Below are 12,578 nucleotides of genomic sequence, written 5' to 3' on the forward strand. Positions count from 1 at the left end.
ATGCCTACATTAGCCACCCTAGTTTGAACTAGGGTGGCAGTGTTAGACATACAATTTAGTTTGTATCTCAGGGTATTGGAAAAGTGTGATTTTTTTCCTTCAGTCTGTTTAATCAATCTGCCTAAACAAAAATAACTACATTTCTGTTCTCTTCAGTACTATTGTATCCGAGCACCTTCCAGAATTAGGAAGTTAAACAAGAAGTCTGTCTACCAAAGGTGGGGCTTCATTTTCAGTTTCAAAAAAAGGGACAAACACATTAAGCACTAGACAGACTTACCAAACTAAGATAAAGCATTCACTACAGAATTCCACATTAGTTTTGAGAGTTACAAAGCTTCAGCTCTTTATAGGAGTCCTCCAATCATTAATGAAGGTGGCATTAATGTAATTGATAATATATTACATTAACAAAAACAAGAACTCCACAGTAAAAACATCTGCTTACCCCAATAGCATAGACTTTGTTTTGGAGAACTCTCCCTTAGCAACTGGGATTAGCCATCTGACATACAGGATAATAGAAGGGCTTGTTGTTACCTCATGACTCAGAGATTACACCCAGGTGTTGCATCTGTATAACACAAGGTTGCAGAATAATTTTTGCAGGGGATGGCACTTCAAGATAGGGATGTAATAGTATAGTTCATTAACCGATAAACAAAAGCTTATCGGTTAATGCTGTAGACTACACACATTCTCCACACCCCCACCTCCGCCAATAAATTTTTAAGCAGGCTGGCCAGCAGCCCAACTTAGTCCCGGCTTGCACTGAGTCTGGGACCTACTCCCATTTTGGATCTGCATTTAAAATGTATTAGGAGCCAGGTGAGCAGGCAGCCTGGCTCAGTTCCAGCTCATGCTGGATCCCCCTCTCCATCAGAGGTAGCCGCGTGGGATGATGGGGAGCTGGTTTTTAAGCTGTCTTTCTTCACGGACCAGTTCCCACCTGGCATCCTGAGCTGCTGCCTCTGATACAGAGGCAGCAGTGCGAGGTGGTAGGGGGCTCCTTGGGAGTGGGGCCGGAGCACACTGGGTGCTGACCCGCCCCCGGGGACTAGAATAGTCAACTAACTGATCATTCATGAGGTTAATAGACTATTTAGTTAACTGATATTTAACATCCCTACTTCAAGAATTTTGGTAAGTGGTCATGGTCTACACTTTGCTATTAATGAAGGGTGTGTGGGTTTGGGACAGAGTTTGTGCAGGTGAGAGCTGCAGGGAGGGATTGGAGTGCAGGAGGAGATGCGGTATCTGGGAGGGAATTTGGGTGCAAGATGGAATGTGAGGTCTAGGAGGGGGCTTCAATGCAGTGGGAATTCTGACCTGGCCAGGGATGTAGGAGAGGGGCAGTATCTGGGAGCGAGTTGGGGTCCAGGAGGAGATTCTGACCTGGGGGAGGAGGTTGTGGTGTGGAAGGGAGTGTGAGGTGCAGGCTCTGGCCAGGAGGTGCTTACTGCAGGCAGCTCCCATTCACTGGTACAGGGAGGTCTTTTAGGCACATGCAGTGGTGTCCCCGTGCCACTCAAAGCTGCTAGCTGGTACTGGGAAATGTTTCTTTCCATGCTACTTACAGGGAAGGGAGCAGTGGCCCTCTGTATGCCCACAAGCATTGCCCCAGCAGTTTCTATGGGATGTTTTTTTACCAGTGGGAGCTGTGAGGATGGTGCTGCAGGTGGAGGCAATACGCAGAGAACCACTATCTCCCACCTTCCAAGGAGAGTCCATGGACACGCTTGCCAGTAACCTTCAGCTGGGGCACTTCTGAGAGTGGTGTGGCTAGGGCCGCAGCAGGCAGACAGACTTGCCTAGTGCTCTGCAGGTCCGTGCGACATGTTCTTCCTGCCCCAGCCCAGAGGATCACGGCAAACTGGAAGAAAATGTATGGCAGACCAGATCCAGCCTGTGGGCCATATTTTACCCACCACTGGTATAACACACCATCACCTTGGCCTTTGATAAACCACTTCTTTCCCTTTTCATGCTTAAGTTCATTCCTCCAGTTCCTTGGCCTTGATTCTCAGCTGTCTTGCCACCGGCATGACCACTTTCAGCTGTGCTAAGTAAGGTCAAAGGGGATAGAAAATATAGTAGCACAACGAAAGAACTTGGCACAGGTATAAATGATGACACATGGGCCAATCAAATCCACAACTGGTTTCATCATCAAGGATACCAAAGCACCTTTTGCACTTGATGCTGAAATACAGTTCTGCCCTATTTGTAATAATTCAACCACCAATCAGGGTTGCTGAGAGTGGAAGTAATTTCTTTTTATTCTGTGCAAGGCCAAGGAGAATTTATAAAGTTTATACAACCCCTTAAAGAAAATTATTGAAAGGGCACCATTGAAGTGCTAACTTGTCCCTTTCCATAATATAGGCAAATTTCACAGCACCTGAGTTTTTCCCTACCAATTTTGGTGATAAAATAATATTACTATACAGTACATTTCATCAATAGATCTCAAAGTGTTTCGCAAAGACGAAGTATTATTACCTCTATTTTATAAATGGCATAGAGAAGTACAGTAGACTTCCGATAATCCGGAACCTATGGGACCTAGGTGGTGCCGGATTATCAAATATGCCGGACTATCAGGAGGTACTATAAGCTGGTTATATATACTGTATATAAAGTATTCTTAACCCTTTTTATTGTACATACTGTATACAGTATACTGTAATGTTTTAGTTTTTTTAAGCCTTTTTTACCCTTTTTGCTCAGTTCACCTGCTGCCGCTATTACCTTGTGATTCATTTTTTGCCAAAGCTCACTCACTAGGCTCTTGCCATTTTGATGCCGGACTATCAGGAGTGCCGGACTATTGGATGTCGGACTATTGGAGTTTTACTGTAATTGGATTTGTCCTGACTCTCAAGATAGTTAGTGGCAGAGCTTGGAATAGTCAACTAGCAATAGCTGTCCCTGAGATAACAGTATTCTCCTTTGTTTTTATGATGACATCTGCTGTGTAGGAAATCTCAGGAGCAAAATTAAACCTTTCTGATCAGGTCAGAAGATGGCTTGTCTCTGCCTTATTCATTCAAATTGAGGGTGGAGAGTTTTATTGTTAACTATATATGGTATTTTTTAAAATACTTTTTCTTTTATTGTGAATGCTAACAAATATATAATATTATTTATATGGATTACAAATGAAATTATTTGTTAGAATATATATATATATATATATATATATATATATATATATATATATATATATATATTCAGGCCTGCATGTAAAGGCCTATACTTTAAAAATGTAGATATATTATTATCGCTTAGCTAGTTACAGGGGTATAAAAACAAATCAAAATTACAGTTTGCCTGCGTATTGGCTTTCTCTCACTGTGACAGTCTGAGGCCTTGTCCTTTGGTTAAGCAGCAGGGGCAGCCATAAGTCAGGAAGCGTACTGTCACAATCTCATATTCTAAACCACTCACACTGAAATAAGATTGGGCTGTTAGAAAGATGAGTCTGTCTCAGTAGTGCTTATCGTCATGACATAAAGATAAAAATCTTAGAATATTTAAAGAAAAATTGGCATGATAGCTTTCTGTCTGGCAAGAACCCATTGATCAATAGATGTAGTTGTGAAATCCTCATTTCTTTATTGTTTTGTCTTAATGGTATCCACTTGTCTATTGTTTATCTGCATGGTTTCTGTCTGGTTCTTTGATTATTTCTGTCTGCTGTTTAATTAATCTTGCAAGGTGTAAATCAATTAAGGTGGTGGGATATAATTGGTTTGATAATCATGTTACAATACATTAGGATTGGTTAGTTAAATTTCAGTAAAATGATGGTTAAGGTATAGCTAAAAATATTATTATATATATTAAACAGGAAGCAAGTTGGGGAAAAGAAATAAAAAAATTGGGATAATTCTTACTGGAAGCTAAACCCAAGAAACATCAACTTGTCTGCACTTTTGGTCTTCTGGTACTGTGGCTCTCTTCTTATGCTAGAAGAACCAGGGAGTGGGAGGGTGAAGGGATGAGCCCTCTCATATTCTTTTCCTGTAGATAACTTGTATTGAGGAGATGGGGGCTTCACAACAGTCAACCAGATTGATTTTTATGTTAGGAAATCTATCTAGTCTCAGCAGAGTTAGACAGGTGTGTAGAGTTTGGAGTCTAAACGTATCTTTATTTTTTCCCAAATATATTAGTTACTGTGCTAGGCAACATAGAACAAGACAGTCCCTGCTCTGAAGAACTTGCAATATAAATATATGACTGGTATTTTTGCTGACTCTAATTTCACATCAGAGAGCACTCATGCCATTGTGCTAAACAATACACTTAGATACAAAGACTTTTTTTTTTGCCGAGGGAGGAGCGGGGAACAAAACCCAGCAACTAAAACAAACATCTGCAGCAACATTGGCAGCTAAATCATTTTTGTTTTCATTAAAAAAGAAAAAATACACAGCAAAGATGTTTTAAAAACATACATTAGTGATCAAGCTTGTATTTTAGACTTCGTGTCTCTAAAGCCTTGTATTTGTGGATGTTTCTTTGAGAAATTTTATTGCTGGCATAAGAATAGGCAACTTCAGTGGAATTAGTGGATTGACAGATATGATCACCAGCAATTAATTTGATGCAGTTAAGTTCCTTTCTGAGGGATGAAATCAGAGGTACTTTTGACTATTGCTTTTTAAAATGTAATTTTAACGTTACAGTTCTCATTGACTTCAAAGGGAGTTACCTTTGCAGAAACGATCCACCATGTTTTAGGTGTGCTTTCCTTTAGAACAGTGGTTCTCAATGTTTGGCCCCGCTCAATTTGGTCCTTTCCATGGACCACCGGCCAACCACTCATGATGGCAAAATGGATGCAAGAGGGGGTAGGCAGGAAGGGTGCAGGACCAGACTGAGGGTGGGAGAGTCTAGCCGGGAGAGAGGGTGCAGGAGTGGGTTGGGGGTATGAGGTATTTGCTGGAGGGGAATGTGGGGGACGCTCACCTGGCTTTGCACCCCTGACCGCTTCTTCCCCCTCCCCCATGAGGTGGATCCAGCCCATGAGGCTCAGGGCTCTCTTCCCTCCCACACACTGGACCAGAATGCCAGCATAGGGTTCCCACTGAGGGAGAAGGGAGTTGGCCATGGCCAACTTGCAAAATGGTTGCATACCACTAATGATATATGGATTACACTTTGAGAACCATTGCTCTAGAATCTTTGGGTATGTCTACACTGCATTCCTTTTTCGAGAGAGGGATGCAAATGCAGCTGAGCGAAATTGCAAAGGAAGCTCATTTTATAAGGAGTAACGGTAATTTTGAAAGAAGGGTTTTCTTTCGAAATAACCGCATCATACAGCGTTTCTTTTTTAGAAATAGGGTATTTCGAAATAGCACCCGGATGTGATTATGCTAATGATACGTGGGAAATTCAAATCTGTGCTTCATTTGCAATTGGCTCAGCTGCATTTGCATGCCTCTCTTGAAAGAGGAATGCAGTGTAGACATACCCTTTGGCTATGTCTACACTGGCGCGATCTTGCGCCAGAGCTATGCAAATGAGGCTAAGCATGGAATATCGCCGAGCCTCATTTGCATATATGATGAGCCACCATTTTTGTGGAAGAGGCTCTTGCACAAGAAGGAGCTGTTTACACTGCCCCTTCTTGGCAAGAAAAACCCTCTTGCGCAATGCCGCTACGCTGATTATTTTCAGGAATAACAGCATTGTGCAAGAGGGTTTTTTTGCGCAAGAAGGGGCTGTGTAGACAGCTCCTTCTTGCATGAGAGCCTCTTCTGCAAAAATGGTGGCTCATTATATATGCAAATGAGTCTCAGCGATATTCCACCCTTAGCCTCATTTGCATAGCTCTGGCACAAGATCGCACCAATGTAGACTTAGCCTTTGAGAATAGACTTTTGCATTGTGACTTTTCTGTCCAGGCAAACTGATTATGTCTTAAATGGATAATTGTTCTCTTATAATCAAAATTAAACATATCATGTATCAGTTTAGTGATTCATTTTCTGTCTGACATTTGACAGAGTAGAATGTTAGCAAATAAAGATTAATGCTCTATTCATGCAATTGTTTCTCTTCTCTTCTGACCCTCATGCTAGCTTCTGATGTATCAGGTTGCTTTCACTACACATTTGAACTTTGAAAATGAATAGGTTTCGTTACAAGCATGAATTTGTTAGTCTTCATAACACTCCTGTGAGTGGTTATTCCTGTTGGCCATACCTAGAAATGCTTAGTGACTTGTGTGTCACAAAGAGACATATGTGACCATAGTTGTTCCCAGATCAGTTCCTCTGGAGAACATTTATAGGAGTAATCCTACTTTGAAATGTAACATTTAACCCAATAACTTCTCCGTTAGTTAACAGACATGATTCCCTCTGTGTATTTAGTCATCTCTCCAAAACAAGTTTGTATTGCTTTATTACTTTTCATGCTGCAAAACCATGCAAAAATGAAATAAGCTGGATTCTCTTCTTTATTGTGCATTATGCAAAGAGCTGTTTACTAGAGGCCAATTAGCTTGCAAGCAAGGGAATGGCACAGATGTAACTTTAGGGTATAATTTGACTAGCAGAAGCTTTATTGCATGTGATGATGCAATAAAGGGGGGGCAAACTCTGAGGCCAAGCTGAGTTAAAATAAAAATATTCACTTTTTTTAAACTGCAAGACTGGATACTGAGACAATAAACCTCAGGGTAGCATTTGCACAGTTGCATTTCAGAGCAGAACTGCATTTCCAAGCTTTTTTTGGGGTGCACAGGTGTAAGAGATCAGTCCCTTTAAAACAATTGAGGAGCCCCCCCCCCCCCCTTCCTTGCTCTGCCTTGTGTATTTGTTTTGTTTCTTGGATTATACAGAATAGCTTCAAGGCCTTGTCTGTCTTGCTTTCCCTTACACATCTTTGCAACTAAACCCTAAACCAAACCAGCCCCTGGAAGGCTACAGAATGGATGTGTGCAAATAATCCATTGATCTATTTACATGCCCGGGCTGTTTAGCGTTTGCTCGGCGGAGATGGAGAGGCAGAGGCAGGGCTTTGGTTTTCTGCCCCCCCGGGGCTTTGACCTGGCGCTCTGACTGGCGGCTTCTCTCGAATGCGCCTCCGCGCTCTGGCCACCAGGGGTCCCAGCCACGCGCCGCCTCCCAGACGCCCTTTGTCCTGCTGCTTCCCCCGCGCGCCCACCTCCCCATCCAGCTCGGAGCCCGGGGCTGGAGCCGGGGGAGGCAGGCGGCCGACGCTGCCGACTTGAATGAGGGGCCGGCCAGTCAGGAAGCGTGGCCACGCCCCCCCCCGCCCCCCTCCCCTGCCTCGCCGGCCGGGCTGCTCCAGCCCCCGCTGCCGTTCCACCTCGCTCGCTTAGCAGGTCAATGAATTGCTAGAGGCTGGAGGCTGAGGCGCTGGAGGAGTCCGGTTCCCGAGCCGTGTCCTTCAGCCCTCGGAGCCCTGCCTCGCAGCCATGCGCCTCTGCACTTTCCCTGCCGCCCCAGCCAGGAACGCCGCCGCCTGAGAAGTTGGAAAAGCCAGGAGGACTAACAGGGGCGTGTAAAGCAACCCGGTGCTACAGAAGGAGGGTGAGTGTCTGCGTGCGGCGAGCTCCGCTCCCACCCGGGCTCTCTCGGAGTGTCTGCGTCTGTCTGTCTGTCTGTCTGTAGCATCAGCAGTTTCCATCATAAATCCCCAGAGGATGAGGGACCTCGCCCCTGCCAAAGGAGGGGGGGTGGGCACGGAAACTTGGTGGGCAGTGGCAATGCCAGCCGCGGAGTGGTTAAAATGATAATACTTGAAAAGGGTTGTTGGGGGGTCTCTGTCTTTGAACAGTCCATCTCTAAACCAACAATTAGCTGTTTGTTTTCTTAGCTGCCCCTTTGCCCACGGGTAACTCAAACGTAGGTGGTTCATGTTTCGTGTCTGTAATGATGTCCGAATCTCCGAGGTAATTGCTAGGTTTACAGTCTATGACTTGCAGTTAAAACAACAAAAACAGTCAAGGAAACAATTTAAACAAACAATTGTGGAGCAGATATATGTTAGAGGCACACACTGAATCATATGCTGTGAAGAAGTGGCTTGTGCCCACAAAAGCTCATGATACTGTCTACATTTTTTTCGTTAGTCTCTAAGGTGCTGCAGAACTATTAGTCTGTAATTGAAAAAACAACAAACAGGGCTACTCCTTTGACATATTTAAGCTGTTGAAATGTATAAATAAAACTTAATCTATGGCAACATTTGAAGTTTTAATACTTGAGCATTTTAACACAAATTAGGGATGCCTCATGAGACTAAACCTTAACTCATACTTGCATATTTTTCTCCCTCTAGTTCAGGGAGAAGTACAAATGCAGTTTGTGTATAGAAAAAATATGGCTACAATAGACACACCATGGACTTTAGTTTATTTTTTTGTGGGTCTACAGTGTTTCTGAGCTCATAACATCCTATGTGATATATATGCACAGTGGTTGAATTTTAGAATTCTTGTGTAGTTTTTTGTTTACAAGAAGTTTCACTATCCTTTTAAATAGGAGATCATTATATGTATATATGTCTCTGCATGAGCATTCATTGTGTGTTCATCCCACATTCACTTCTCAGGAGCAGCATATAATAAGAATGTGGGTTTTTTTCTGTTAATGTGATAGAAAACTAAATCTTGAATTAGCCTTGGACAGTGGGAAGGGGAGAGGCAGACTAGCGATATATATTCTGTTTCTGTATTCATCTCTGTGTATGTGCATCTCTGTGTATGTGCGTCTGAGTCGGTTTGTTGTCCATGAACTTTATGAGCATTCAGTTAAGTACTATTCAGTGTAGATTCCAGTTGGTCGTTTACAGCCCAGCAGCTAGCCAGCCAACCCACCTGTTAAAATACAGCATGCACAGTCCAGTCAAAGCACTTGGGAAAGCAACAAAACAGTAAAAAATATCATGTTATCTTAACACAAAGCATGTGTATTAACTTGTGCCTTGATGTAGCATGATAGAAAATGAAGTCTTTGAGTATAAGCCAAATTGCTATTTATAAGAGGTTTAGTTAAGTGGCTGGTCTGTTGGGGAGATTTTTGAATGGAGGATTGAGTTCACATAAATATAATTGGACATCCTAGTAAAAAAAAGTAATGTATAAGAATGTTGTATCTATATCCAAAAGGATTTGTTTTTTCATAATATACTGATGGGTCATTTTAACTTTTATTACAAGACTAATGCAACAGAAATAAACAGGGTTGTTAAAATGACTGTTTCGGCCATATAGTTAAGGTTTCTTCACACACTTATATCATAAAAATACTTTTCCTATCCTGAGTCTCAGAGTAGGAATGCTAAGTCCTATGACTTTTTATAATATTTTTAAATTAGTTTGATTTCAGTGTCAACAAGTTTTAAATATTAGTTTAGCATTCTTTTGCACTCACTTATAAAAATTGTTTGGACATTTTAAAGAAGTTTGGGGGAAATAATTTGGCAAGCTGTAAATACCTGGAGAAATCTAACCACTTCAAAAATCACTAAGTCATATGAAGAAAGAGCTAAGTATGAGAAATGCAGTTATAACTTTTTTCACAAGGATATTTAAGGCCTCAACAATGCCCTTTGAAATAAGACAAAACACTCCCACTCGCATCAGACTGGCATGGATAAATTCCTGCACTTGTACTTATTCCCCCTGATTTCATTGGGGCTTTGTGTGGATGCAAGGGGTCTGACTGCACTGAGCTTGTTGCAGGATCAGGGCCTACATAATCTCAATGTGCTTGCACTATACACAGGACAGTGTCTGAGATGCCGTTACATCTCAGTTGGATATCTTAAATAGGTAATATAATTACATTACTTGTGGTTTGGTGTTCAAGGAATACAGTAGTCCATTACAGTCGGTCACATATCAAGTAATCCACTTGTAACTACTCATTTCATGTCAGGGGCTATATTTTAGCAAAAGTCAAAATAATATGGATGGATGATAAAAGTCTTTAAACTTCCAAGTGATGTACTTCTCTGACCTCAAGGGAATAATTTGGAGCTAATTTAGGAAATATCAATTTTAACTCCAAAGGGCCCAGTTCTACAAGATATGGATTTTTTAAGACCAGAGAGACCATGGTTGTCATCTAGTCTGACCTCCTGCAAAATTGAGGCCACAGAGTTTCACCCAGTAAATTCTGCATTGGACTCATAACTTCTGTTTAAGGAGTGCCCTCCCTTCCCTTACATGTCAGTGGCAATTAAAGGTGTTCAGAATCACACAGCTCTCTTTTGCAGGTTGGAGCACTAAATGAATATTAAAAATCCACTTCTTCACAGATGTCATTTAAATAAGAGCTGTTCTGGTGGTCATAATTGTGCGTGTAACACCCATTAACGTACATGAAGACAATCACACTTTTTGTGGGATGCACACTTGTGAGAGCCTCACGCTTCTACCTCAGGAATGAGGACAGAAGCCGGGGACTCCCAATAAGGTACAGAGTGGTTCCTGGAAGTGAGGTAGTAGTACCCCGCTCTACAATGGCATCCAGCTGCTCGCCAGAGGCGATCCTGGCAATTACAGGTTAGGAAATCTAACTTCAGTACTGGGCAAACTGCTATAGTTTCAACCAAAGAACAGAATTCTCAGGCTCATAGATTAACATAATTCATTGAGGGAAGATTCAACATGGATTTTTGTAAAGGAAAATCATGCCTCAATCTGCTAGAACTTTGGAGGGCAAGGGGCTGGCAAGCTTGTGGACCAGGGGGATCCAGTGGATATAGTGTACTTAGAGTCCCTCATCAAAGACTCTTTTAAGTAAGCCGTCATGGGGATAAGAGGGCAGGTCCTCTTGGTAACTGGCTAAAAGATAGTAAATAATGGGTAGAAATAAATGGTCAGTTTTCAGAATGGAGATAGATAACTAGTGCTTTCCCTTTGGGCTTTGTACTGGGACCAATCCTATTCAACATATTCATAAATGATCTGCAGAAAGTGAAGTGGCAAAATTTGCAAATGATCTAAAATTGCTCAAGATAGTTGAGTCCACAGCAGACTGCAAAGAGCTTCAAAAGGATCTCTCAAAATTGGGTGACTGGGCAACAAAATAGCAGATGAAAGTCACTGTTGATAAACGTAAAGTAATGCATATTGGAAAACATTCCAATTATACATACAAAATGATAGGGTCTAAATTAGCTGTTACCACTCGAGAGATCTTGGAGTCATTATGGATAGTTCTCTGAAAACATTCACTCAGTGTGCAGTGGCAGTCAAAGCAAGCAGAAGGTTGGGAATCATTAAGAAAGGGATACATAATAAGACAGAAAAATCTTTTTTCTTCTATATAAATCCATCTTGAATAGTGTATGCAGCTGTGGTCGCCTCATCTTCAGATCTACTGGAATAGGAAAAGATTCAGAAAAGGAGGAAAACAAATGATTAAGTGTATGGAATGGCTGATTGTGCTCTCACATGTGTAAAACTAGTGAAAGTCTATGGACTTCAGTGGAGTTACTCCTGATCTACCTCAGGAGGTAAGAGAATCAGGATCCTTGTATTTCATGGTTTCTCCCATAGATATTGTCACAGCCCCAGCCATCAGCTGGGAAAAGAAAGATGGGGCAGTAAAATACAGTTGTACCTCAAGGCAAACATTTTCAAAAGTGGCCTCTGCTTCTGGGTGCCCAACTCCAGACTCCTGGTAAAGTCAGTGGTGTGTAATTTGTGGATTATATGCACCTTTGAAAATTAGGCCCAACTCTGGCCAAAGTCCTCAATTTTACAAGCTGCTTCACAAGGGCAGACCCCTGCATTCACAGTGATCCAGTTTCAGGTAGAGGGTCAAAGAGCCCAAAGCTCTGAGAGCCTTCAACTGTAAATGAAAATTGAGAACCTTCAACGCCATACAATATCAACTTATAAAAGTGAAAGTGGTTTTGGTTTTTTTTGGTTCATACTCACTTTATTGTATTTAAAAAGTGGTGAGTGAGAGTTATTGGTTTAGACCCAGTCTTCAGTTGCTATTCTTCAGAATTTTAAATAGGAACTAGCCAGGTTGAATTGAAACTTTCTACAAAATCCATTTTGGCAGAACATTTTCTTTGGAAAATTTGAACAAAACATTTTGTTTCAAGTTGACCCAAATTAAAATATTTGGGTTTTAGTTGACATTAATCTCTGTGCCTGCCTGAGATGCAATGGTACTTCATAGGTAGTGTAGTTCTGCATTCCTCCTGATCTCTCCTCCATCTCTTTCTCTCCAGGGAAGTCCCATGATGCACCATGGTCTCTTCCTGTTGCTGAGCTATCCTAATACATTATGGGGGATTTAGTCCTGTCCAGCTCCTGAGCATATGAGGACAATGAAGGCACAAGGGATTTGCAACTACAAATCTCTCAAGGCTATAACAGATACAGCAATTAAAGTAGATCTGAAATTAAAGGTATTGTTTCAAGTTAAGGATGTCAGTGTGTAGATGACTACATGATTAACTGATAAGCCCAGGCTTATTGATTAATCCTGTCAACTACATGTTTCCCACACCCCCTTGCTGTCTTTGTATCAGAGGCAGCAAGGAGGGGGAGGTGGCAGATGGTGTCT

At 41.9% G+C, this 12,578-nt stretch overlaps 1 protein-coding gene across 3 annotated transcripts in view; it reads left to right on the plus strand.

The window, feature by feature from the left end:
• The first annotated feature begins 7,128 nt into the window (after positions 1-7,128).
• Positions 7,129-12,578, plus strand: part of MARCHF3 (membrane associated ring-CH-type finger 3) — a 135,467-nt gene continuing 130,017 nt past the window's right edge. The window contains exon 1 of one of the 3 annotated variants that reach the window (XM_014577048.2): positions 7,129-7,574. The gene's annotated coding sequence lies outside the window, so the exon portion shown is untranslated. The remainder of the gene's footprint in view (positions 7,575-12,578) is intronic. The other 2 variants (XM_075931922.1, XM_014577047.2) reach the window with 2 other exon arrangements.

Source organism: Pelodiscus sinensis, chromosome 6, assembly GCF_049634645.1.
Source record: "Pelodiscus sinensis isolate JC-2024 chromosome 6, ASM4963464v1, whole genome shotgun sequence".
Lineage (NCBI taxonomy): Eukaryota > Metazoa > Chordata > Testudines > Trionychidae > Pelodiscus > Pelodiscus sinensis.